Source organism: Carcharhinus amblyrhynchos, chromosome 24 (genome assembly GCF_965287045.1).
Source record: "Carcharhinus amblyrhynchos chromosome 24, sCarAmb.v2.hapA, whole genome shotgun sequence".
NCBI lineage: Eukaryota > Metazoa > Chordata > Chondrichthyes > Carcharhiniformes > Carcharhinidae > Carcharhinus > Carcharhinus amblyrhynchos.
The window spans coordinates 31,166,438-31,192,222 of NC_137347.1; the positions used below are offsets into that span (position 1 = coordinate 31,166,438).

The window sequence follows — 25,785 nt, forward strand, 5'->3', positions numbered from 1 at the left end:
TGTCCTCCAAGGCACCAGTGTGGCAATCACACCTGGTTTCTGCTAGTGGAGACCAGCAGTTATCCTCTCTGAGCTCTCACCGCGCCCAAAGGTCGGGAGATCCCAGGAGCTGGGAGAATCAGGTGTCAAATGGGCTAAGCATATTTAAATGCCACTTTAAATAGATTAATTAACCTCGCGTCCTTTCTGAGCGAGACCCAGTTTGCAGCAGTAGCAGGGGATCGGGACATTTGCAAATCGCTTTGCGCCAACACAAACCCCGTTTTTAGGGCCACACAAAGTTTTCCAGGATTGGAGCAATGGGCATGGCGAGGCTGGAAAATCATGGCCGTTGTATTTGCTGCATTAGCTCCCATTGATATTCCAATCTCTTCCAAGGGAGTTAGGAGTTAAACAGAAAAGTAGCACCTCAAAGGTAGTAATCTCAGGATTGCTATCAGTGCTAGTCAGAGTAGGAATATCAGGATAGATAAGATGAATACGTGGCTTCAGGAATGGTGCAAGAGGGAGGGATTCAAATTCCTGGGACATTGGAACTGGTTCTGGGGTAGGTGGGACAAGTACAAATTGGACAGTCTGCACCTGCGCAGGACTGGAACCAATGTTCTCAGGAGAATATTTGCTAGTGCTGTTGGGGAGGGATGTGGGGGGGGGAATGGGAACCAATGGAGGAAGTTAGAGGAAAGTAAAGAGGGGAACAGAAACAAAAGGAAATAAGGGGAAAAGTGGAAGGCAGAGAAACCAAGACAAAAAACAAAAAGGACCACAGTACAGAGTACAGAGACTGTGAAGAACTCAGAGATTGGTCCAATTAGGGTAAGAGAAAGAAAACGCAGGGAGAGTGTACAAAACAAAACAGGACAGATGGCCTGAAGTGTGTTTGCAAAGAACATGACAGATAAGGCAGAGGAACTTAAAAACTTGGATTACTAGATGGAATTATGATGTTGTGGCAATTGTGAAGACTTGGATGAAAGAAGGGCCAGACTGACAGCTTAGCACTCCAGGATTTAGATGCTTCAGGCAAGATAAAAGACAAAAGAGGTGGGGGTATTGCTTTACTGATTAGGGAGAATGTCACAGCTATACTGAGGGAGGACATCTTGGTGGGATCATGCAGTGAGGCCATATGGTAGAACTCAGCAACAAGAGCTGAGCAATCACACTGTTGGGCTTGTACTACAGATTTCCTTACATCCAGCATGAAGCGGAGGAATTGATATGTCAGCAAATTATAGGAAGATGTGAAAACAATAGGGTTGTTGTGATGGGTGATTTTAACTTCTCCAATGTAGACTGGGATTCCTTTAGTGCCAGGGGGCTTGGTTTGTTCAGTGTGTCCGAGAGTGCTTCTTGATGCAATATGTAGATATCCAATTCAGGAAGGGGCTATCTTAGACCTGGTTCTGGGAAACGAGCCAGGACAGATGATTGATGCCTCAGTGGGGGACCATTTTGGGAACAGTGATCACAATTCTATAAGTTTCAAGATACTTGTAGAAAATGATAGAAGTAGTTCCAGAGTGAAAATACTAAACTGGGGAAAAGCGAGCTACGATAGTATTAGGCAGAAACTAGGGAGGGTAAACTGGCGGTGTATGTTTGAGCTCAAATCTACATCCGATATGTGGATGGTCTTTTAAAAATCAGTTGTTAACAATTCAGGACAAGTATGTCCCTAGAAAAATGAAGGATAAAGATGGCAAAATTCAGGAACTCTGGATGAAAACAGAGATTGTGAGCTTTGTGAAAAAGAAGAAGAAATTACATCAGTGGTGGGGAAGTTATTGGAGAAGATTCTTAGAGACAGGATGTACTCACATCTGGAAAAGAATGGGCTTATTAGCGATTGGCAGCATCATTGTGTGAAGCAGAGATTATGTCTCACAAAATTGATTGAGTTCTTTGAGGAAGTAACAAGAAAAATTGACCAGGGCAGGGCAGTGGATGTTGTATACATGGACTTTAGTAAAGCCTTCGATAAGGTTCCTTATGGCAGGCTGATACAGAAAGTGAACTGATATGGGATCTGAGGTAAGCTAGTAAAATGAATATAAAACTGGCATAGAAAGCAGAGACTAGCAGTGGAGGGTACTTTTCTAATTGGAGATCTGTGACAAGTAGTGTTCCACAAGGATCAGTGCTGGGGCCTCTATTGTTTGTAATATGTAGATATGATTTGGAGGAAAATGACAGGTAGTCTGATTAGTAAATTTGCAGATGATACAAAAATTGGAGAAGTAACAGATAGTGAGGAGGATTGTCAAAGGATATGACAGGATATAAATCAGCTGGAAATCTAGGCTGAAAGATGGCAGATGGCATTTAACCTGGATAAATGTGAGGTGAATCTATTTGGAAGGCCTACTGCAGAAGTATACAGTAGATGATAGAGCCCTCATACAGAGGGATCTAGGTGTGCAAATCCACACTTCCCTGAAGGTGGCAACTCAGGTAGACAAGGTGGTCAAGAAGGCATATGGCATGCTGGCATTCATCATGTTGCAGTTGTACAAGACTTTGGTTAGACCGCATTTGGAGTATTGTGTACAATTCTGGTCGCCATACTACTGGAAGGATGTTGATGCATGGAAAGAGTGCAAAGGAGATTTACCAGCATGTTGCCTGGTTTGGAGGAGATGGACTATGAAGAAAGGTTGAATAAACTTGGATTGTTTTCATTGGAGTGTCGGAGAATGAGAGGGGACCTGATAGAGGTTTACAAGATTATGACAAGCTTGGAATGAGTGGATAGTCAGCGTCTTTTTCCCAGGGTCAAAGGGTCGATTACTCGGGGGCATAGGTTGAGAATGAGAGGGGAAAAGCTTAATAGAGATGTAAGGGGCAAGTTTTTTACACAGAGGGTGAGCCTGGAATGTGCTGCCAGAGGAGGTGGTGGAAGCAGATTCTATAACAATGTTCAAGAGGTATCTGAATAGATACATAAATAGGCAGGGAATAGAGGGATATAGACCACGTAGAGGCAAGTAAATATTAAACTAGAGGGACATCTGTGTCAGCACAGACTAGATGGGCTGAAGGACCTGTTCCTGTGCTGTAATGTTCTTTGTTCTTGTGCCTAGCTCTCATGGTCTTAGGGTAGTGCTTGCAGTTTCAATAACAACCTTCAAATGGGATTGGTTAAGTAGTTATAGGAGAAAGAAATGTGAGATAAGAATGTGAGAGTGGGACTAATTGGATTGCTGTTCTAAAGATTTGGTTCAATGGACCGAATGGCCTCCTTCAGTGCTGGAATACTCTTATGATTCCACAAAACTCTCCAGGATTATCCTCAACTCTCCTGGAATGAAACTTTAATCTCCCTGTCTCCAGTGTGAACAAAAGTCTGGAGGATGATCAAGGAGGCATTTTTATTGAACATTTTCATATGTTAATCATAAAAAATATGTGTGTGGGTAAAAGAAAACCTGTTTGACCAGGTGGTGTGGTCAGAGGTAGCAGAGATCATGCCCCCAGCAATGAGAGGCTGGATAGACTGGGACCCTTTTCCCTGGAGTGTAGGAGGCTTTGGGGTGATCTTATAGAGCTCTATAAAATAATGAGGGACATAAATAAGGTAGATAGTCAGCATCTTTTCCCAAAGGTAAGGGAGTCTAAAACTAGAGGTTTAAGGAGAGAGGGGAGAGATACAAAAGGTTCCAGGGAGGCAGTTTTTTCACAGAAGGTGGTGAGTGTCTGGAACGAGCTGCCAGAGGCAGTAGTAGAAGTGGATACAATTTTGTCTTTCAAAAAGCATTTAGACAATTACGTGGGTAAGATGGGTATAGAGGGATATGGGCCAAATGGAGGTAATTGGTGCTAGCATAGTGAAAAGGCTGGTGGCCTTGACAAGTTGGGCCAAAGGGCTTGTTTCCATGCTGTAACCTCTATGACTCTACCCCCACCCAATCCAGCTTTCTCTCTTCCCACTTCAAAAGACAGGACAATTGAGATTTGTCCCATTCTAATCCAGGAGTGTCCTAACTTCAGTTTCAATGCAGATGAAACGAGCAATAGCCAATGCTCAGCTGCTTTCTGCTGAAGGCAATGGGAAAGTAAACCTGGTACAGTGGGAAATATTGGCAGCTGATCTGGTTATTGGCTGTTGTGCACTGCCTTTGTGGAGCATTTTCATCCTCAGCTGCCTCATTGATCACTGTAACATTTCCTTTCTTTCTGTCACAGTAATAAAACCCCTTCCTGAATGTGCCTTTGTGTGTGTGCAGTGTGTGTGTGTGCGTGTGTATGTATTTGTCTGTATGTGTGTGTGTATTTGCATGTGTGTAGGGGTCAGTGATTGTGTGTGTCTGTACCTATGTGTTTGTGTGTGTGGGTGTGCGTGCATGTGCATGTTGTGGTTGTATGTGTGTATATATGTGTTTATGTGTGTGTCTGTTTCAGCATGTGTTTATGTGTGTGTCTGTGTATGGGTCTGTATGTGTGTGTCTATGTGTGCATATATGTGTGTTTGAATGTGTGTATATATGAATTTATGTGTGTGTCTGTGTGTGCATGGGTCTGTATGTCTGTGTCTGTGTGTGTATATGTGTGTGTCTGTGTATGTATGGGTCTGTGTGTGTGTCTGTGTGTGCATGGGTCTGTATGTCTGTGTCTGTGTGTGTATATGTGTGTGTCTGTGTATGTATGGGTGTGTATGTATGTGTGTGTGTATGTATGAGCCTGTGTGTGTGTGTGTGTATATGTTTGTCTGTGTATGTGTATGTGTGTATGTATGAGTCTGTATGTGTGTGTCTGTGTATGTGTTTGTCTGTGTATGTATGTGTTTGTCTGTATGTGTGTGTTTGTGTGTGTGTATAGGTGTTTGTCTGTGTATGTATGTGTTTGTCTGTGTGTGTGTGTGTGTGTGTGTGTGTATGGGTCTGTCTGTGTGTGTGTGTGTCTGTGTGTGTGTATGGGTCTGTATGTGTGTGTCTGTGTGTGTCTCCGCTGTAAGATTTTCACTTCACCAATTGGCACTGGGAATCAGGAATGTTAGGGACATTCATCCCAGCCCCTCCTTCGCTAGCAGCTCCTTGGAGAGAGACAAGAGTTTCACAGAGAGAGCCTGACAAATACATGCTTTGGTGGTGGTGGTGGGGGGTGGGGGGTGGGGGGGCAGGGGGAGGAAAGATTCATTCACAAAAACAAGATTCTCATCCCAGCTAACAGGTTTAAAGTTACAATTTCTCCACAGTTACCAACTCAGGCACCATCATTTAAAATCCCACTGCTGGTTCCAGGGCTTTGAAATCTTGGAAGGAGATTTGAACTTAAAAGTTATTGGTCAGTGAATGTATTGCAGCCTGAAAACTGATCAGCCTAGTTAGTTATCAATGAGGGGCCTCTCAACTTTGGGAGGAGACCCGAACACCATCGCACCTCCCCCAACACACCATTCTCATCCCATTCAAACTCTGCGAATGCAATTCCCAGGCTAAGGATGTCCCCTTTGGATAAATAGGGATATCCAGTGACCAGGGTAATGGGTGGTCTGACTGAGGCCACCCCCAGCCTGCTCACTGTTTGGGCGCACAAGATAAGAACAAAAGTAGTGGTCAGTTCCTGCTGGTCACTGCTGCCGCATTCTTGAAGTGCCTGTCCCATCAGGTCAGATTAGAATTGGCCGATCAGTGATTTCATCAAAGGCAGCCTGGGAACGGATGACTGAGATAATTAATCTCGGGTGGAAGTTTCTCCATTGTGCTCAGCTCCCTGGGTTGCTCATTAACCTGTGCTTAAAAAAAACCTGTCAAAATGGGTGGGGAGAAGTGGAGTCAAAAATCACAGTCAAAATGAAAAAGGGGAGATTTGATAGCAGAGTTCCAAATCAGGAAGGATTTTGACGGGGTGAATAAAGAAATTCTGTTTCCAGCGGGAAGAGGGTCAGGACTAAAACTAAAGTTTATTTATTAGTCACAAGTAAGGCTTACATTAACACTGCAATTAAGTTACTGTGGAATTCCCCTAGTCACCAGACTCTGGCATCTGTTTGGGTCAATACACCTAACCAGCACAGCTTTCAGAATGTGGGAGGAAACCCACACAGACACAGGGAGAACATGCAAACTCCACACAGACAGTGAGCCGAGCCAGGAATTGAACCCAGGTCCCTAGTGCTGTGAAGCAGCAGTGCTAACCATTGTGCTACCGTGCCACTCATGACCAAAGGTTATGGATTTAACCTGTCGGAAAAAGAGAATGAAGCCACAGGAGAAATCTTCTTTTATTAACATGTCTGAATGGCATGGAATGCCTACAGTGCAGAAGGAGGCCATTCAACCCATCAAGTCTGCACCAATCACAATCCCACCCAGGCCCTATTCCCATAACCCCCCATATTTATCCTTCTAATCCCCCTGACACTCGGGTCAACCTAACTCACACATCTTTGGACTGTGGAAACTGGAGCACCCGGAGGAAACCCACACAGACAAGAGGAGAGTGTGCAAACTCCACACAGACCCAAGGGCCAGAATTGAAGTTGGGTCCCTGGTGCTGTGAGGCAGCAGTGCTAACCACTGTGCCACCATGTCGCCCCCCAGTAGAAGCAAATTCAATGCTAACTTTCAAGAAGAGAATTGGATAAATGCCTGAACAAGAAAACAATTGCTAGGCTATGGGGAAAGAGCAAAAGGATGGGATTAATTGGATAACTCTGTCAAAGAGCCAGCACTGATACAATGGGCCAAATGGCCCCCTTCTATCCTGAATCATTCTGAGATTCAAATTGCGTCACAATGCACCATTACACAGAATGCAATCTTCTAACAACATATCACACAGAACGGTTTCAGCATCTTTTTTGACTGCTTCACCACTCCCTGATGTTTCCTCCCTCTCACAGGAACACAGGAATTAGAAGCAAGTTTAGGCAGTTCAGCCCTTTGAGCCCACTCCATTTTTAATCTTCTCAACACAGCCTGCTTTCCCACCTATTTTTGTGTCATCAGCAAATTTCACTGTGTTACACTCTGTCCCTGTAGATTATTGATATAGATTGTAAACAGTTGTGGTCTGAGAACTAAACCCTGCGGGATTCCACGCGTTACAGATCACCAGCTGGAGAAGGACCCATTTATCTCAACCCTCTGCTTTCTTTCAGTCAGCCAATCCTCAATCCAACCCACTATGCCACCCCCAACCCGTTGGGATCTAACTTCTGGATCAGTCTCTTGTGTGGCACCTTATCAAATATCTTCTGGAAGTCCAGATAGATCACATCAACAGGATCCCATTATATACCTTGCTGGTTACATCCTCAAAGAACTCTAGCAGCTTTGTCAAAAAAGACTTGCCCTTCACAAAACCATGCTGCACTGGTGAATTGGGCTTTGCTTTTCCAGATGTTCAGTCACCACCTCTTTAATGATTGATTCCAGCAACTTTCCCACCACAGAGGTCAAGCTGACTGGTCTATAGTTTTCCACTTTCTGCCTCTCTCCTTTCATGAATAAGGGCATCACTGGGAGTATGAGCTCCTCATCTCACTTTCTACAAAATCTTTAAAGCATTGTGTTCAGTTCTAAGCATGGCACATCATAAAGAATATCTTGACCATGGAAGGTATGCAACTCAGATTCACCAGAATTATACCAGGGCCAACAGGGTTAAATTGTGAGGCTTGTATTCCCTTGTGTTTAGAAGATCAAGAGATGATCTAATTGAGGTGCTTTTTTAGGGGAGTTTAGAACAAGGCATAACTTTTAAATTAAGAGTTAGACCATTCAGTGGTGATGTCAGGAAGCTCTGCTTCACACAGAGGTTAATGGAAACCTTAAACTCTGTCCCCTAAAATTCACTTGAAAAATCTCAACTGAAAACTTCAAAACTGAGACTTATACGTTTTTTTTGTTGGAGAAGGTTGTTCAAAAATACAAAATAAAGAACAGCAGATGGACTTAAAATGGGGACCACTCACAATCCAATCCAATTGCAGTCGAATAGCTTCCTTATACTTCTATCCTTCTCAAAACAATCTACGTTCAAGCATAAACCTGGACATGGATGGTCCACAGGCAAACCTCCCATGAACTCAATTGCTTTCCTGATAGAACAAAGGGCTCAGTCTGTAATCCAGGAGCATGTTCATTAACTGTATTGGACCATAAACGAAAGGGATTTGCATCACTTGTTGCACCCATCAGAAAGATGCCAATGCACTTCCTGTAGAAACTAATATGTTCAATACTAATCAGAATAAAGACAGTATATCATTTTCACACAGTGGAATCCCATTATCACTGGTAAAAGGAACGGTCAGGTAGTGTGAGTTGCTTCTTTCTTGGTTTTGATTGAGGAAAGAATATTGATCAGGACACAGGATTATCTTAACTAGGATGCCTCTCTGTTCTTCTTCCAAAAGTGCTGAAAATCTTCAGCATCCACCTGGACTGGGTTTCCATTTAACATCTGATCCAAAACCTGTAACATTACAGCGCTACCTCGACACTACACTGGGAACACCAGGCTAGGTCTTGTGTTCAAGTCCCTGGAGTGGGGCTTCAACCCCACAAGTATGAGGAAGCTATTCGACTTCAATTGGATTGGATTGTGAGTGGTCCCCATTTTAAGTCCATCTGCTGTTCTTTGTTTTGTATTTTTGAACAACCTTCTCCAACAAAAAAAACGTATAAGTCTCAGTTTCGAAGTTTTCAGTTGAGATTTTTCAAGAGAATTTTAGGGGACAGAGTGACTCAGCAGCCAAAGGATGCTGCCCAATCTCCGCCAGTGGGCATTAATTAGCATTGCATCTATCTCAGGCCAATGATGGTACTTGCATCCAACCAGTGTAACTGAGATAGAAGTTTTCATGTGGCATGCTATCTGTTATTGGGATAATGACTCCTATAGTTTGTAGATCAGGCTGAGAAAGTATCAGCTCTCTGAGCTGGGCACCTAGTGCAATCATGTCCTACTGTGGGGAAAATTTTCGACATAACCTGCCCACCGAGAAATTGGCACAATCAGATCAAATGTCCAAATGCAAACCAGAAGCTGAACAAATAAGGGGAATTTTGCGCAGGGCAAGGTAGGTTAAAATTAACCCTTAAGTGTCTGCTTATGTCAGTGAGTAACATTCCTCACACTCAATCAGTAGATTGTAGGTTCAATACAACCATCATCCAATACCATAAGAAGAAATGAACTAGCCATTGACCTCACTGCTGTGTACAAATTGTTTTCATACAAGCAGACAATTAAAAAGTAATTAATTTGAACATCTGAGGTGGCAGAGGAAAGTCCAATAAAACTCTCCAGAGAAACAAACTCATTGCATCCATACCTGTCCCTTGCATCAGACAAGGTATGGAGCAATAGGCTCTGGCCTCATCAAATCATGAGGCAATCATTCAATCAAGCCCACCAGCTCCATCGCCCTTCACTTCAACTATACAATTGTCAAAGCACTCACCACTAACATCCTGAAATATTGGAGAGAGGGAAGATAACCACTAATCGGAAGCTTAACTGGACCATTCTAGAAGGAAAGGTCAGAGGCTTTGTTTCCAGTCATGAATGATTCATATCCTCACTCTCCAAAACATTTCTATTATCTACACTTGCAGCTCCAACAACACTTAAGAAGTTTGACATCATCCAAGCCTGCTTGATTAGCATCTCACCCATCATCTCAAACATTGAGTCTCCACCACCAGCACTCACTCCACTGCTTCACTGTGTGCCATCTAAATTTGCATCGCATTAAGTCTTCTTCAATAGCACTTCCGGAACCCAAAACCTCTACTGCCTGGAGAATGAGAACAGTAAAAACATGGGAACGCCATCACCTCTTACTATTCCCCACCAAGTCACACAACATCCAACTTGGAAATATATCACCATTCCTTCATTGTCCCAGGTTTAAAATCCTGGAGCTCCCTTCCCAACAGCACACAAACTGCAACAGTTCAAGAAGGCAGCTCAGCACCATCTTAGGGGAGGGCAATACATGTTGACCTTGCCATTCCCATGAATGAATAATTTAAAAGAAAATTACAATTCATCACATCAAGAGCTCTTCAGTGGTCCATGAATGTAAGTATGTCCCCAGAGCACTAATTTCCATCCTTCTGCTCATTGTCAGAAATGTTATTCTATTATGTGCCCCAACGTTAAATTTTGCAACAATTGCATTCAAATACTCTATGCATTCTATGCACGTATAGTTAGCATTCTAAAGACACTATGGAGTGGAGAAAAAATGATATAGTTTCATGGTGTTACAGGGAGATGAATATCCAGCACTATAATGAAAGAATTTACAGTAACTCCCACTTAATACCAGCTAAATAATACAAATTAACTACACAACACACTATATAATCGAGAAGTTACACAATACATGCTGTGAAATCTACACGCTATGTAATTAGGTGCTGACAGCAGACTTCTGTCTGAATCATTGATCAGCTGGTTTAAGTCAAAATCTTTTCTATATGCGGCCTGCCTGTCCAACTTCAAGCTTCATAATTTAATCATGCTTTAGTGAACTTAAACACTGAAACTTCCTTTGCAACATTTAGAATGCAAATTCTGCATTACTTGTAACCATATACTTGCAAATTCTAACCCTTAGGTGATGAGATGGTACTGGTTTCTCTTGATTTTTTGTCTAAAATCTGCTGCTATCTTCTGAATTTAAAAAAATTATATAAATTCAATGCCAGAGATAAAACACATTTATCTCACACCTCTGAGTCAGAAAGATCTAAGTCCCAATACAGAGACTTGAGCACAAAGTATAGGCTGATGTTCCTCAAGCAGTATCGAGAGAATGCTGCACTGTCAGAGGTGCCAACTTCCATGTGAGATGTTAAAATGAGGTTCCATCTGCCATAACAGGTTAAGGAAAAGATTCCGTAACACTTTATTAAAGAAGCCAAGGATCAGGCCAATATTTATCCCTCAACCAACCAATCTGGCCTTTATATTATTGTTTGTGGATACTTGCTGTGTTCAAATTTCCCACTAACTTTCTTACACTTCAGAAGTCACTGCACTTTAGCAAAGTGCTTCATTGTCTGCGAAGTGCTTTGGGATGTCCTGAATTGGTGAAAGGCAGCACAGAAATGCAAGTTGTTCTTTCAGCAGTGGACAGCAAATGTGCTGCATAAAGCTCAACAACCCAGGCTGACACAATTATTTCCTTTCATAACACAATAAGAATGGAGGAGTAGGACAAACTGCGGCAACTTACATTTATATAGCAACTTCAAAGTCATAAAACCTCACAGGACACTTTATGGAATTGCGATTCCTACTCCCACTGCTATGCTAAGTATAAATTACCTGACCCGCAAACAATCAAAGGCATTATAGGCTCATGAAACTGTAGGCCTACAAGCCAGACAGTGGAATATAGCCTCCAATTACAGCGACTACATCACAGGAGCTGACACCAAACAATTGACACCTCACAACTGCCATTATAGAGCTAACCCCTTATAGACTTAGTTTTAGAGGCATTCCCACATCTAGTGACTTACATGATAGATGCGTTTCCATAGGCGGTTTTTCCTGGAAAACTGTCACCAGAAGCTATAGCTTGAGGGGGTGCCATTCTAGATAAAGCATGGCTGGGCTCTCCCATTCTTACTGGCTGCCGTAGACATATTGGAAGAATTTATAGGTTGATAATCAACCCGTTTGGCCACATTATGAATGCTCTTTGGTGGCCATCAAGTCCTGGGATGGGGTTCAAAGCCAGAGTGTTTGCTTCAGGAGCAGGAGCACTGTGCACTGTGCCACAAGATCTCCAATTCTTTATAAACAGTGCCTATTAATGAAGCCATCCACTACGCAACCAACCTGTTGTGGAACCTTCGGGTCTGTTGATTGTAGAATGTTAATCAGTTTAAAGTATAATCAGACAGATAAATATGCATATATGCACTAATATTCAACCAGAAAATAATCACACACACACTCACAGTTCGAGAGGCAGAGTGGCCCACACCTTCTCCTAATTCATACATCTTTATTCGTAGATGTGCATATATACAAACGCACTCACAAGCACACTAAAACAGAGTTGCATTGGCACAGATTCACACATACAAACACAACATAGACACCTACATTCAATCAAACACACGCTGACAAATGCATTCAAACAGACTGATGGACACAAACAGGCACACGCAGACTGACAGACACACACACACTGACACACACATTCACACTCACTCACTTACACAGGAACTCTTTCAAGAATACACAAAGATACAGCTCTTTCCGTAGCATGGCAGGGTCAGAGGTTAAAGACGGGAATTCGATGTGGGGCAGTGCAACATTCTTTCAAAGGAAAGGTCGCAGAAATCACTGAGAAAGCTTTCCGCCCCTGTTCCTCCTCACGCTAGCACTCAGCTTCAGGCTCCTATGAGTTGCTCGAGGGCAGCATTGATGCCAGTGTATCCACTACCATGATATTTACTATTTAAAGCAAAGCCATGGCCTCTGGGATTCTGCCGAAACAGACAGCTTTTTTCTAGAAAGAAAATAATCTTTGATATTCACTGAACTTAATTCCCACTCCATTCAAGAGTCTCAAACCCTATAATCCAGACTGACACTCCTAGCACACTGAAGAAGGAGTGCAGCACTGTGGGCAGCACAGTGGTTATCTCTGCTGCCTCACAGCACCAAGGACCCAGGGCTGGGTTCCTGACTTGGGTCACTGTTTGTGTGGAGTTTACACACTGTCTGTGTGGCTCTCCTCTGGGTGCTCTGGTTTCCTCTCACAGTCTGAAAGACACACTGGTTAGGTGCATTGACCTAAAGAGGTGCTGGAGTGTGGCGACTAGGGGTTTTCACAGTAACTTCAATGCATTGTTAATGTAAGCCTTACTTGTGACTAATACTTTAACAGTGGTCCCACTGATCTGGTCAGATGGATATAAAAGATGCTCATGGCATTACTTTAAAGAAATGCCTGAAAATTCTCCCAGTATACATCCCTCAACCAATATCACTAGGAAAGCAGATTATCTGGTTATCGTCATGTTGCTATTTGTGGGGGTTTACTCTGCACAAAATTTCCTGTCAATTTTGCTAAGTTACAACAGTGACTACACTTCAAAAATATGCAATTGATTCTAAAGCACTTTGGGATATTGCAAGGTCGTAAACAGCACTATATAAATGCAGGTCTTCCTTTCTTTCTGATTCTTTTTTTCATTATTTCTTACTCTAACCCCACTCTGTCCTGTTGCTCAGTATTTCACTGATGCCCTGCGCCACCTTAACCATCCCAGAGTGCCTCCTCCCACCCCCACCCCATGAAAATCTTTTGTCCCAATATTCCGTACCCCCCACTCGCCCTGAGATGAGGGACACCCTCACAAACCACAAGCTGCTGCTGTTCACGTCTAGCACCCAAACAGCAAGAGACATGTATTGGGGGAGGGTAGCATCAGCCGGCCCTGCAATATCACATTCAAAGTCTAGATGTGCTAATTGCACCAAGGAGGGAAGTATCTGAATGAGTTTATAACAGGAACAGTCCTGAATGGGCTGTCAGCAGGGAGTGGCAGTGTGGGGGAGGCTTTTATCCATTCTGTCCTTATTCAGTGAGGACAGGAAGGGCGGCACAGTAGCACAGTGGTTAGCACTGCTGCTTCAGGGACTTGGGTTCGATTCCTGGCTTGGGTCACTGTCTGAGTGGAGTTTGCACATTCTCCTCGTGACTGCATGGGTTTCCTCTGGGTGCTCCAGTTTCCTCCCACAGTCCAAAGATGTGTGGATTAGGATGATTGGCCGTGCTAAAATTGCTGCTTAGTTTCCTGAGGTGTGTAGGTTAGAGGGATTAGCGGGTAAATATGTAGGGATATGGGGTTAGGGCATATGGTCGGTGCAGACTCCTTGGACTGAATAGCCTCTTTCTGCACTGTAGGGTTTCTATGATGATTTTGTGATGGACTTGATTCTCAGCAGATTGCAGACCCCAATGATATTGATGGGTTCAATCCTTGTGGCCAAAATCCACTTCAAAACAACAACAATCTTTCTACAGCACTTTCAAAGTAGTGAAACTTCTGAAGGTGCACCCACAGGTCTGTTATCACCAAGTGACTTGTTCAAATAGGCAGAAGACTCTTCAAGGAATAGAGATGGAGAGGTGTAGGGAGGTAAGTCCAGAGTTAAGTACCGAGGCAGCTAAAGGCAGAGCCAATGTACATTGTGACTGCACACGATTTGTGAAAAAGCTCTGTTTCATCCCATTCCCCTTGTTTTCTACCCTTAGCGCTGCATGTTTTTCATTTTTCAGTGTCTGTCCAATTCCTGTTTCAAAGTTATGACTGAATGTGCTTCCATTACCCTTTAGGAGGTGTATTCCCAATCACAACTCACTGCATCAAAACAATTCCCTTCACTTCCTCCTGCCTCTTTGATTAATTATCTTAAATATGTCACGGCAAACAGATTTTTCTTACTTACTCCAGCAAAACCCTTCATGATTTTGAGCACATTTAGTTTGGATGCAGAGTTCAATTGCGCTCAGCTTCTCATTAAATGAACCACATTGCCAGTCTCCCCCCGCCCCCACTTTGCAAAATTGGTTGCAATTAAAACACCGAACTAGCGTGGCCACAAAGCAGCTCCAGGTGACCACATGCCATTTTACAACAAGCACTGTACACATGGAGGCACAAACTTTTCCGACATCCAATTTTTGGTGCCTTCAAAACCAAGGTACGGTAGCACAGTGGTTAGCACTGCTGCCTCACAGAGTCAGGGACCTGGGCTCGATTCCTGGCTTGAGTGACTATCTGTGTGGAGTTTGCCCAGTTTCCTGTGTCTGCGTGGGTTTCCTCCAAGGGCTCTGTTTCCTCCCACAGAATAAGAAATCTCACAATTTCTCCCACAGTCCAAAGATGTGCAAATTAGGTGGATTGGCCATGTTGAATTGACCCTTAAGTGTCCCAAGACGTGTAGGCTTGGGGAACTAGCACGATAAATACATGGGGTTACAGGGATAGGGTGTGGGTAAGATGCTCTTCTGGAGACAATGCAGACTCAATGAGCCGAATGGCCTCATTCTACATTGAATGAATTCTTTGATTCTATGATTCTAAGTTTCCGTATGTGTGAAGGATGAGTCAAAATTTAGTGGCCTGTAATATATAAACACTTGGAACTTATACTCAATTGCATTGGATTCTGTTTTGATGCAATTCTGCCAAAATTGCCAGGAAAGGTCACAAAATTTTAAGTGCCGTTTGCATTCAGTGTAATAAGTTACGACGATCTTTTACGCTTTTTTTTTAAAAGATATCACGCAGGAAGCAGGCCCCACTCACCAAATTGGTCACACCCCTCAGGGTGCAGTAACCACATTGGGAGTTTCCACTAATTGCCTTCATTTACAGGCCTTCAGGGAGACTTAAAAAATTAAGCTGGTTCTTTTGAGCAAAAGGACACTAAAGGGCGTGTTTTAAGAACATTTAAATGTGATTTAGGCTTTAATTAACCAAGAAACTGAATAGTGCACCACAATATAAGAAAATGTTTTGCAAGTGTTCCTTTTTAAATGAAATAAATTTTAAATGAATTTCAGTCATTTAAAAGCAAAATGCAAGATTCCGTCATTTAAAACCAAGTTACTTGGAGGTGATGCATTTGGACAGTGATTAAAAATGCTTATTTTTCTATTTTTGGATGTTTTAACCAAACTTCACCAAATTTCCACTTTTAAATAAAATGAAATACTTTTAAAGCAAGGTTTCTGAAACCTTTCAGTGACACAGTGGTTAGCACTGCTGCTTCACAGTGCCGGGCACCCAGGTTTGATTCCCAGCTTGGGTCACTGTCTGTGTGGAGTTTCATTTTGATTTGATTTAAAATTGTCACACATATTAGCGTACCTGTGAAAAGTATTGTTTCTTGCGCATTATACGGACAGAGCATACCGTTCGTAGAGAAGGAAACAAGACAGTGCAGAATGTAGTGTTACAGTCACATTCTCCCTGTGTCTGCGTGGGTTTCTTCCGGGTGCTCCGGTTTCCTCCCACAATCCATATATATGCCAGTTAGGTGCACTGGCCACGCTAAATCCTTCCTCAGCATACCCAACCAGGCGTCGGTGTGTGGCGGCTAGGGGATTTTCACAGCAACTTCACTGCAGTGTTAATGTAAGCCTACTTGTGACACTAATAAATAAACTGTAAACTTTAATTTGAAGAGCTGCATGAACAGCAGACTTTGTATTCGGCGACAGGCAAATGAAGTTGATTGCAAAGTCAAAAGGAAGAAAAGTGGTTTTCAAAAATTGCAACATCGAGAAAATGTCCCCAAAGCAGAATCCCTGCCCACAACAATCAAGCCGATTTATTTGATAGTAAACTCACTAGCTTTCGAGGTTTCCCTCTTCATTCACCTGAAGAAGAGGGAAACCTCGAAAGCTAGTGAGTTTACTATCAAATAAATCGGTTGGACTTAAACCTGGTGTTGTCAGACTTTTTACTGTGTTTACCCCAGTCCAACGCCGGCATATCCACATCATCACAACAATCAATACTGGATCCAACTGGGAAATTCAGGAGAAAAGTCTTCATGGTTAAGAATGTGGAACTTTGCTGTTGGAGGGAGTTGGTAGTTCAGGTGAATAACAGAGGTGGATTAATGGGAAAACTAGATAAATATATAGGAGAGAAGAGAATAAAAAGCTGGGCTGATAAGAGATTGTTTTATTCATTCATGGGACATGGGCATCGCTGTCTGGCCAGCATTTATTGATGTGGAGATGCCAGCGTTGGACTGGGGTAAACACATTAAGTCTCACAACACCAGGTTAAAGTCCAACAGGTTTATTTGGTAGCAAAAGCCTCTAGCTTTTAGGCCTCTGACCCTTTGTCAGGTGAGTGGAGAGTTCTCCACTTTAACCTGGTGTTGTGAGGCTTCTTACAGCACTTATTGCCCATCCCTGGTTGCCCTGGAACTGAGTGGCTTGCTAATCCATTTCAGAGGGCAGTTGAGAGTCGACCACATTGCCATGGTTCTAGAGTCACATGTAGGTCAGACCAAGCATGGAAGGCAGATTCAGAAACAGAAAATGCTGGAAAATCTCAGCAGGTCTGACAGCAACTGTGGACGAGAATAGAGCCAGCCTGATATTCACTATTCTCTCCCCACAGGTACTGTCAGACCTGCTGAGATTTTCCAGCATTTTCTGTTTGTGTTTCAGATTCTGGCATCTGCAGTATTTTGCTTTTATGTAAGGATGGCAGATTTCCTTCCCTAAAGGACATTAGTGAAGCAGATGAGTTTTTCCGACATGGGTTCATGGTCATCATTAGATTCTTAATTTTTTATTGAATTCAATTTCTACCATCTGCAGTGGTGGGATTCGAACCCACGTCCGTAGAACATTAGCTGAGTTTCTGGACTAATTGTTTGATGAAGAGGTATGGGAGTTCTACGTGGAGCAGAAAACACTAGCATGGACCAGTAAGGCTGAATGGCCTGTTTCTGTGCTCTAAATCCAAGGCGGCATGTCGGGTAAAGGGAGCTTTTAGCTCAAGAGAAGTCCATCTATGCTCTGAGACAGAGACTTAAACCTTACATCCAGACAGACCCCGAGAGTGGAGGCCAGGGCTCGGTCTCAGAAAGCTGGCTACACCCAGCCTGATACTGACGTCCACCCCGTCGTGAGTTGCTAGAGCCCATAAAACCCTTTTGCCCCTGTAAGGGCAATACCCCGTACGGTTAGAAAGATGGGCAAGACCATGGAGAAAGTGTTGATATTGTAGCTTTCAGGCTGTTAATTAGCCGGAGGATTCTTCCCCTGTTACACACTGCTCAGAAAGAGTGTGAAGCAACCTTGCACATTACTGAAGGAGCTTGCAAATGCCTGAAAGAGTGGCAATGCCCTTTTAATTATTAATAGGCCCTTTTTCTGGTTTCTCTTTACTGTGGGGAACACTTCCCCGGTGGAATGTGTTACAAGGATCATTTGCAGGAATCCGTCCTGGAGACCTCACTCTCTGATAATGAAGCCTTCTCAAGGGTCTCTATTATCACCCCTCCCCCCCCTCCCCTCCCCACCCCATGCAAACTGAGCAAGAGCTGGGGGAGGGGATTGAATGCCAAACTGAATTTGCAATCCTTTTCTTCCCTTATCTTCCTGCTACGTGCCCCTATCCCTCTCTGCTAATCCCTTTGTCCACACTCCATTTTCTTGCTTCCATTTCTCTCTCTCTTTTCTTGTCTTTCTATTTTCTCGCTCTCTCTCGCATTCATTCCTTCTTATCATTTATTTTCTTTCGCCCTTGCCTCATATTCAGTTGTGAGCCTCCATTCTATCCTGAAGTTACAGCGTGAGGCTACACAGCCAATCATTCCAGTATTGTTGCTTTCCACCCTTCAGATCGCTCTGCTCCAGCTACATCTCATTCCTTTTTAATCGAGCCTGAATTTCCTCACACCTTCTGCCAGCTGGTTACACTGTGCTTCTAAGAAAATTACAGTGGCCGAAAGTCCAAGCAAAGCTGCCTGTTTCCTAACCCACATTAAGTCCCATCCATCCATCATCCCTGTCCTCACTGACGCACAACGCCTTATAGTCTGGCAACAGCTTGTTTTAAAACTCTGATCATCACCTAGACATCACACCATGGCTTACCCCCCGGTCCTTCCGTATTTCTGTAATAATCTCCAAGATCTCTGCAGCCCTCCGATTCCAGCCTCTTGTATATCTCTCATCTCCATCACTTCGCGATTGATGGCTGTGCTTTCAATTGTCTAAACGCCAGCATAATCAAGGAACCCCAAGCACTCCGGACATTCTCTCTTCCACCTTCTTCCAACACGAAAAAGATACAAAAGTCTGAGGTCACGTACTAACCGACTCAAGAACGGCTTCTTCCCTGTTGCCGTCAGACTTTTCAATGGATCTACCTTGCATTAAGTTGATCTTTCCCTACACCCTAATTATGACTGTAACACTATATTCTGCACCCCCTCGTCTGGCACTGGTTAACTGTGGTTCGCACTGGTGCCTCACAGCGCCAGGACTTGGGTTGGACTCGTAGCTTGGGTCACTGTCTGCATGGAGTTTGCACGTTCTCCCCATGTCTGTGTGGGTTTCCTCCTACAGTCCAAAGATGTGCAGGTTAGGTGCATTGGCCATGCTAAATTGTCCCTCAATGTACCTGAACAGGGTGGGGACAAGGGGATTTTCACTGACTTCATTGCAGTGTTACTGTAAAACTACTTGTAGCTTATGTTACAGTAAAACTACTTGCAGCATATGTATTAGTATACATCACTGTACACTAATACATATGCCAATAATAAATCAAGATTTGGAATTCCTTCCCAAAATCTCTCCATCTCACCCTCTCCACCTTTACATTGCGCCGAATCCTTTTGAACAAGCTTTTGATTGCCTGTTTTAATATCTCATTGTCTGGCTGGCTGTCAAATTAACAGACTCTGAAGTGCCTTCAGACATTTCACTACAATAAAGTTGCTTGATAAATGCAAATTTGTTATTCTTATGGAGAGGGATAAACAAGAATATTTGACCTCCCCTGTGGCTTAGTCCCTTTATGTTATAGGGTCTGGTTGACATTCCAACCCAGTGCAGAGGGAATCTGTACTGATAGACTGCTGCACTTTTGAGGGTCAGTATTGAGGGATTGATACATTGTTGGAGGGCCAGTACTGAGAGAGTGCTGCACTATTCGAGGAGCACTGTTGAAGAAACAATCTGGCACAGGATCAGTATCAAGAGAGACCTGCACTATCAGAGGTGCCGTCTATCAGATGAAACATTAAACATTAACCCTTCTGGCCTCTTGAAAGGTCACCGTCAGAACACCCACCATTTTGAGGAGGAACAGGGGAGCTCTCCTCAGTGTCCTGGCTAATATTTATCCTGTGGAGATGCCAGCGTTGGACTGGGGTAAACACAGTAAGAAGTCTCACAACACCAGGTTAATCTGGTGTTGTGAGATTTCTTACTAATATTTATCCCTCAGCTAACATCACAAAAAGACAAATTATCTGGCGATTATCACAATGCATTTTCTACATTACAACAATGAACTACATTTGAAAATTGTCTGCGTGTGAAGAGCTTTGGGGTGTCCCAAGGTTGTAAGAGGGAATAGAGAACTGCAAGTGCTCTATCAGGGAGGAGGGGAGGGCAGGGGAGCAGAGGGGTGGGGTGGTGGCGGGGGGGAGGGAATTGACAACAGAAAGCACTCAGAGTGAATACAAATTCAACAAACATCTTCAAAAGGAAGCAAATGCGAGATGGCACGGTGATGTTGTTGTTTGATGTTCCAGACCAGAGCATTTGGAGCAATAAATAATCCATTTGAAGCCTTCCTGGGAGAAACAATCACAATGATGCCGGCACCAAATGTTGTGTTTAGCAATGAATAAGACCATGAAGTTAGCAAGACAGGAACTTTTTCAGAAAAGCTGTTCCCAATCGCGTAAACTTCCTGCATCACCATTAAAATCCCTTTCACTGTTCACGTGTAAGATTGTGAGAAGTCTCACAACACCAGATTAAAGTCCAACAGATTTATTTGGTAGCAAAAGCCACCAGCTTTTGGAGCGCTGCACCTTTGCCGGGTGAGACTTCATCAGGCGTAAGATTGCCAACTCTGGCCTTAAGTGTTCCCAAAGATTTCATCACATGATCGCCAACCTTCATCTCAAACATCCTTTCAACACTGCCTCCCCTCCTTGTCCCCCTCCCCACTAACACACTCAGCCACCCCAATAGCCAAAAAGTTTAGAAATAAGAAATAAAAGTGAAAGGAAATTCATGGGGCAGCGCAGTGGCACAGTGGTTAGCACTGCTGCCTCGCTAAGTACTTGGGTTCAATTCTGGCCTCCAGTCACTGTGTGGAGTTTGCACATTCTTCCCGTGTCTGTGTGGGTTTCCTCCAGGTGCTCCGATTTCCTCCTGCAGCCCAAAGTTGTGCGGGTTAGGTGGGATGGCCATGCTAAATTGCCCCTTACTGCCTGGGGAATTGGCAGGGTAAATGTTATGATGTGCCTCCATGGAATTCCATAGAGTCCCTACAAGCAGAAGGAGGCCATTTGACAGGTTCATTTGGTAGCAAAAGCCACTAGCTTTCTGAGCGCTCACTGCCCCTTCGTCAGGTGAGTGGGAGTTCTATTCACAAACGGGGCATATAAAGACACAAATTCAATTTACAAAATAATGATTAGAATGCAAGTCTTTACAGTAATCAAGTCTTAAAAGTACAAACAATGTGAGTGGAAAGAGCGTTAAGCACAGGTTAAAGAGATGTGTATTGTCTCCAGACAGGGCAGTTAGTCAGATTTTGCAAGTCCAGGCAAGTCGTGGGGGTTACTAATAGTGTGACATGAACCCAAGATCCCGGTTGAGGCCATCCTCATGTGTGCGGAACTTGGCTATCAGTTTCTGCTCAGCGACTCTGCGCTGTCATGTGTCATGAAGGCCGTCTCGGAGAACGCTTACCCGAAGATCAGAGGCCGAATGCCCGTGGCCACTGAAGTGTTCCCCAACAGGAAGAGAACACTCTTGTCTGGTGATTGTCGAGCGGTGTTCATTCATCCGTTGTCACTGTGTCTGCATGGTTCGCATTCCAATCATTATTTTGTAAATTGAGTTTGTGTCTTTATATGCCCTGTTTGTGAATATAACTCCCAGTCACCTGACAAGGGAGCAGCGCTCCGAAAGCTAATGGCTTTTGCTACCATTAAAACCTGTTGAATTTTAACCTGTTGTTGTGAGACTTCTTACTGTGTTTACCCCAGTTCAACGTCGGCATCTCCACATCAAACTCTACATTGACAGTGACTCGGGTCCCTGGCACAGAGAGGCAGCAGTGCCTACCACTGTGCCATCGTACCACCCCAAATATGTGGGGTTACGCGGATAGGATGGGATTGCTGTTCGTGCAGGCTCAATGGGCCAAATGGTCTCCTCTGTGCTGTATGTAAGCACATACTGTATTTAATGCCCCCTTAATTTTTTCTCTTCTCCTAGATTTTTTTGCAGAAGGTCCGGGAGATTAATCTTGCGTTCCTGGAGACTCCAGGGGAAATTTTGGAGGATTGGCAGTATAGCCACATGCCTTACTGCTGAGCAATAGGGCAAAGGGATCATAACTCATGCTGTAGAACCACAGCCAGCTCTCCTCACCCAACACAAGCCCTGAAGACTCACCTATGAACCCTGAGGGAGCTCAGTCCTATTTAAAGTTGTATTTCCTATTTGCTGGCTTGCCCAATGTTGGATTCTGTGGATCAGGAGGTTTGAACAGTCAGCATTGCAACTGGATCAGCCACATACATGCCACAGCTACTGGAGAAGTTCAGAGGCTGAATAACCTGCAGTGAGGAACTCATCTTCTGACTCCCCGATGCCTCACCATTTACAAGTCAGTGTGGATGGATGTAGCTGCAATGATACTCAAGAGTTTTGACACCATCCAGGGCAAAGCAGTCTGCTTGATCAGCACCTCATTCACCAGCTTAAACATCCATTCCCTCCACCTTTGGTGAAACAATGTGTATTACCTACAGGTTTTTACAACCACAACTCCTACATGCACAACTTCCACCACCTTAAAAGGTATGGGGAGCAGTAGTATACTAATGCCATTGTCACCAGTTTTCCTTCTAAGTCACACATCATCCTGACTTGGACATATATTGCCTGTCCCTTCATCATTTCTGGGTCAAAGTCCTGCCACTCCATCCTTAACCATATCACGAGAGCACCTTCAGTGCACAGACTGCAACCATTCAAGAAGGAGGCTCCCCCACCACTTTCTTAAGGGCAATGATGGATCTGCAATAAATGCCCCAGCTCTGCCTCAGATCGAATCCCAAACCGCAGGAGCTGACGGCATTACAAACAAAGTGGAGAAAGGTGCTTTGAGCTAGACACCAAGGGGATTTTTCACAGGAGTTATCCCAAAGCCATAACCTTCAGGAGAGAAAATCTATCCAAATACACTGACCGAATGGATAGGGCCAATTGTCCTGTAGGTGCCAGCTGTAATTCGATGGGTAGCACCCTTAGCTCTGAATCAGGACATTGTGGGTTCAGGTCCCACTGCAAAGACTTGAGCACAAAGCTAGACACTTCAGTGTAGCACTGAAACAGTGACTACACTTACAAAAGTATTCTGATGGCTGTGAAGTATTCTGGGACACCCTGAGATTGTGAATGGCATGCTAGAAGTGTGAGTAATTCCTTCTAGAACATGCACAACTAATCCCTTTGTTTGACTATCGATAAGTTAGGCTAGTCCATGCTGATGACACTGAACATATTAAAATAAAGATAAAAAGTTCATCATCGGCTATTTACTTCATGTAAGACATTCTGTCTGAGCTCCCAGATGCCCAGAACCGTCCCTTCCCCACAATGTCATTGAATTAAAGCACTCTGCAAATTGGCTGATTAATTTTTTCTCCAAAGATGTGCAAATTAGGCTGAGTGGCCAAGATAAATTGCCCCTATGTGTCAAGGAGACTAGTAGGGTAAATATGTGGGCTTAGGGGGATAGAGCCTGGGTAAGAGTCAGTGCAGATTTGATGAGTCGAATAGCCTCCTCCTGCACTCTAGGGATTGTATTCCATTCCATCTAACCTCATTCCCAATCCAGTTCTCAATAAACACACTGGACTGAAATTTCTGATCAGAGCAATTGGTATCAGCTTTGACAAAGGGTCATCTGGGCTCAAAACGTCATCTCTTTTTTCACCTTACAGATTCTCCAGACCTGCTGAGATTTTCCAGCATTTTCTCTTTTGGTGGCAATTGATATCCATCTTAGATAAAAATATTCTGGAGCTTTTTTTAAAGAAACTAGCCTAATGTAATTGAATGGAGTGGAGTGTTGGGAAGGCAGGAACATAAGTAATCCATTACAGCCACTCAAGTTTGTTCATCATTGAAGATCTGGATCTTAATTTTCACCTTAGTTCAATATACATAGAACCCTACCCTTCAGAACCAGGCCATTCTGCCCAAATGCATTGATGTTATTTGTCTCAACTCCTCCTTGTAGTTACGACTTCCTGCCGAAATCCTTACTGGATTTATCGGTGACTATTTTATATGTATGGTCTCTAGTGATTGAATCATAGAATCCCTACAGAAGGAGGCCATTTGGCCCATCAAGCCTGCACCAACAACAATCCCACCCAGGCATTATCCCCATAACCCCTGTGTATTTACCTGATTCCCCTGACATTAGAGGGCAATTTAGCATGGCCAATCTGCCTAACCTGCATATCTTCGGAGTGTGGGAGGAAACCGGAACACCCATTGGGAACCCACACAGACATGGGTAGAATGTGCAAGCTCCACAGAGACAGTAACCCGAGGCCAGAACCGAACCTGATTCCCTGGTGCTATGAGGCAGCAGTGCTAACCACTGTTCCATTGTGCTGCCCATATAGTCTCCACCGTGTGGAAACAGCTCTGTGTAGACCTTATCAAATTTCCTTCATAAATTGAAAGATCTCTATTGGGTCTCCTCTCAGCCTCCTCTTTACTGGAGAAGTGCACTACCCTGTTCAGCCTTCCCTAGTGAGGATATGTCTCAGATCTGGCATCATCTTGTAAAGCTTTTATTGAACCATTGCCTTTGTAGCCCTTGAACGGACACCAGAGCAGTGCCCACTATCACTCTCAGCTTTGAAACTAACACCTGCAAAACCTACAGATTTTGGGGGACGACAGATTCCAGATTTCCATTACCCTTTTTAAAAGAAGTGTTTCCCAGAATCATCACTCCTGAACAGCCTTGCATTGACTTAGCAATCCGCCAGTGTTTATAAGGCGTATTGGACTATCTAGGATCTGAATGGGAGTCAGTCTGAAGAGTTGTATTTTGAAAATACACAGGTGGGTATATTAAATCATTATTGTACCAATCAAAACCACACTCAAACGTTGCAATTTTATTTAAAGCAGGGCTTTACCACATGCCACCCAGCGGGTTCTCTGAATCCTGGTCGCCCCTCGCCCTGGATATGATACATTTACAAACTATTGTCTGCCTATCTCGGGGTTAATTTGTGCCAGGGACTCAAAACAGTATCAGCACACAACAAATACACATTTTATCTTATTTTCTATCAACCAAAAACGTAATGGTAACCGCACAGCTGCGAATTTCTGAGAAATGGTTCGAATGAGGCGTCCAGTTTATTTAAAGTGATTCCCATTCCTGCAGACTCTTTTAAAGAGTTCGGAGATTTTTATGAATGAAATGAATTTCCGGGTGACGTCACTGGCCTGGTATTATTTACTATTCTAAGATACCCAGGGCGCAATCTACAAAGAGTATCTTTTTACTTGATTTGATACTCACTGAGCCAATGTGTTCCCTGTCTGCGGCACTCGGGGATGGGGATCCCTCTCCGGCTCCCACATCAGTCACACTCAGATTTATGCATTTCAAATCATCACGTTGAACGCAATGGGAATTCTACACCTCTCCTGCTCAACACCAGGGGATCAGGGATCAAAGAACGGGGAAAGAGAGGAGAGAGAGAGGACCCAGCAATCTCCAGAGACACACACACACAAACACACACACAGAGACAAACACATACAGACACCCACACATATACACACAAACACTTATACACATACAAGCTCACACACATACAAACGCACACGGAGACACACAGACACCCTCACTCAAACACAGAGGCACACACGCTCACACATATACAAACACACACAGACACACGCACACACAGTCACCCTCACACAAATATACACATACACAGAGACACACGCACACACACATA

General features: G+C 43.8%; 1 protein-coding gene across 1 annotated transcript in view; it reads right to left on the reverse strand.

Moving 5' to 3' along the window:
* The window catches only part of LOC145357718 (protein lin-28 homolog A-like), a 54,182-nt gene that overhangs the window by 25,738 nt on the left and 2,659 nt on the right, over positions 1-25,785 (reverse strand). The window lies entirely within an intron of this gene.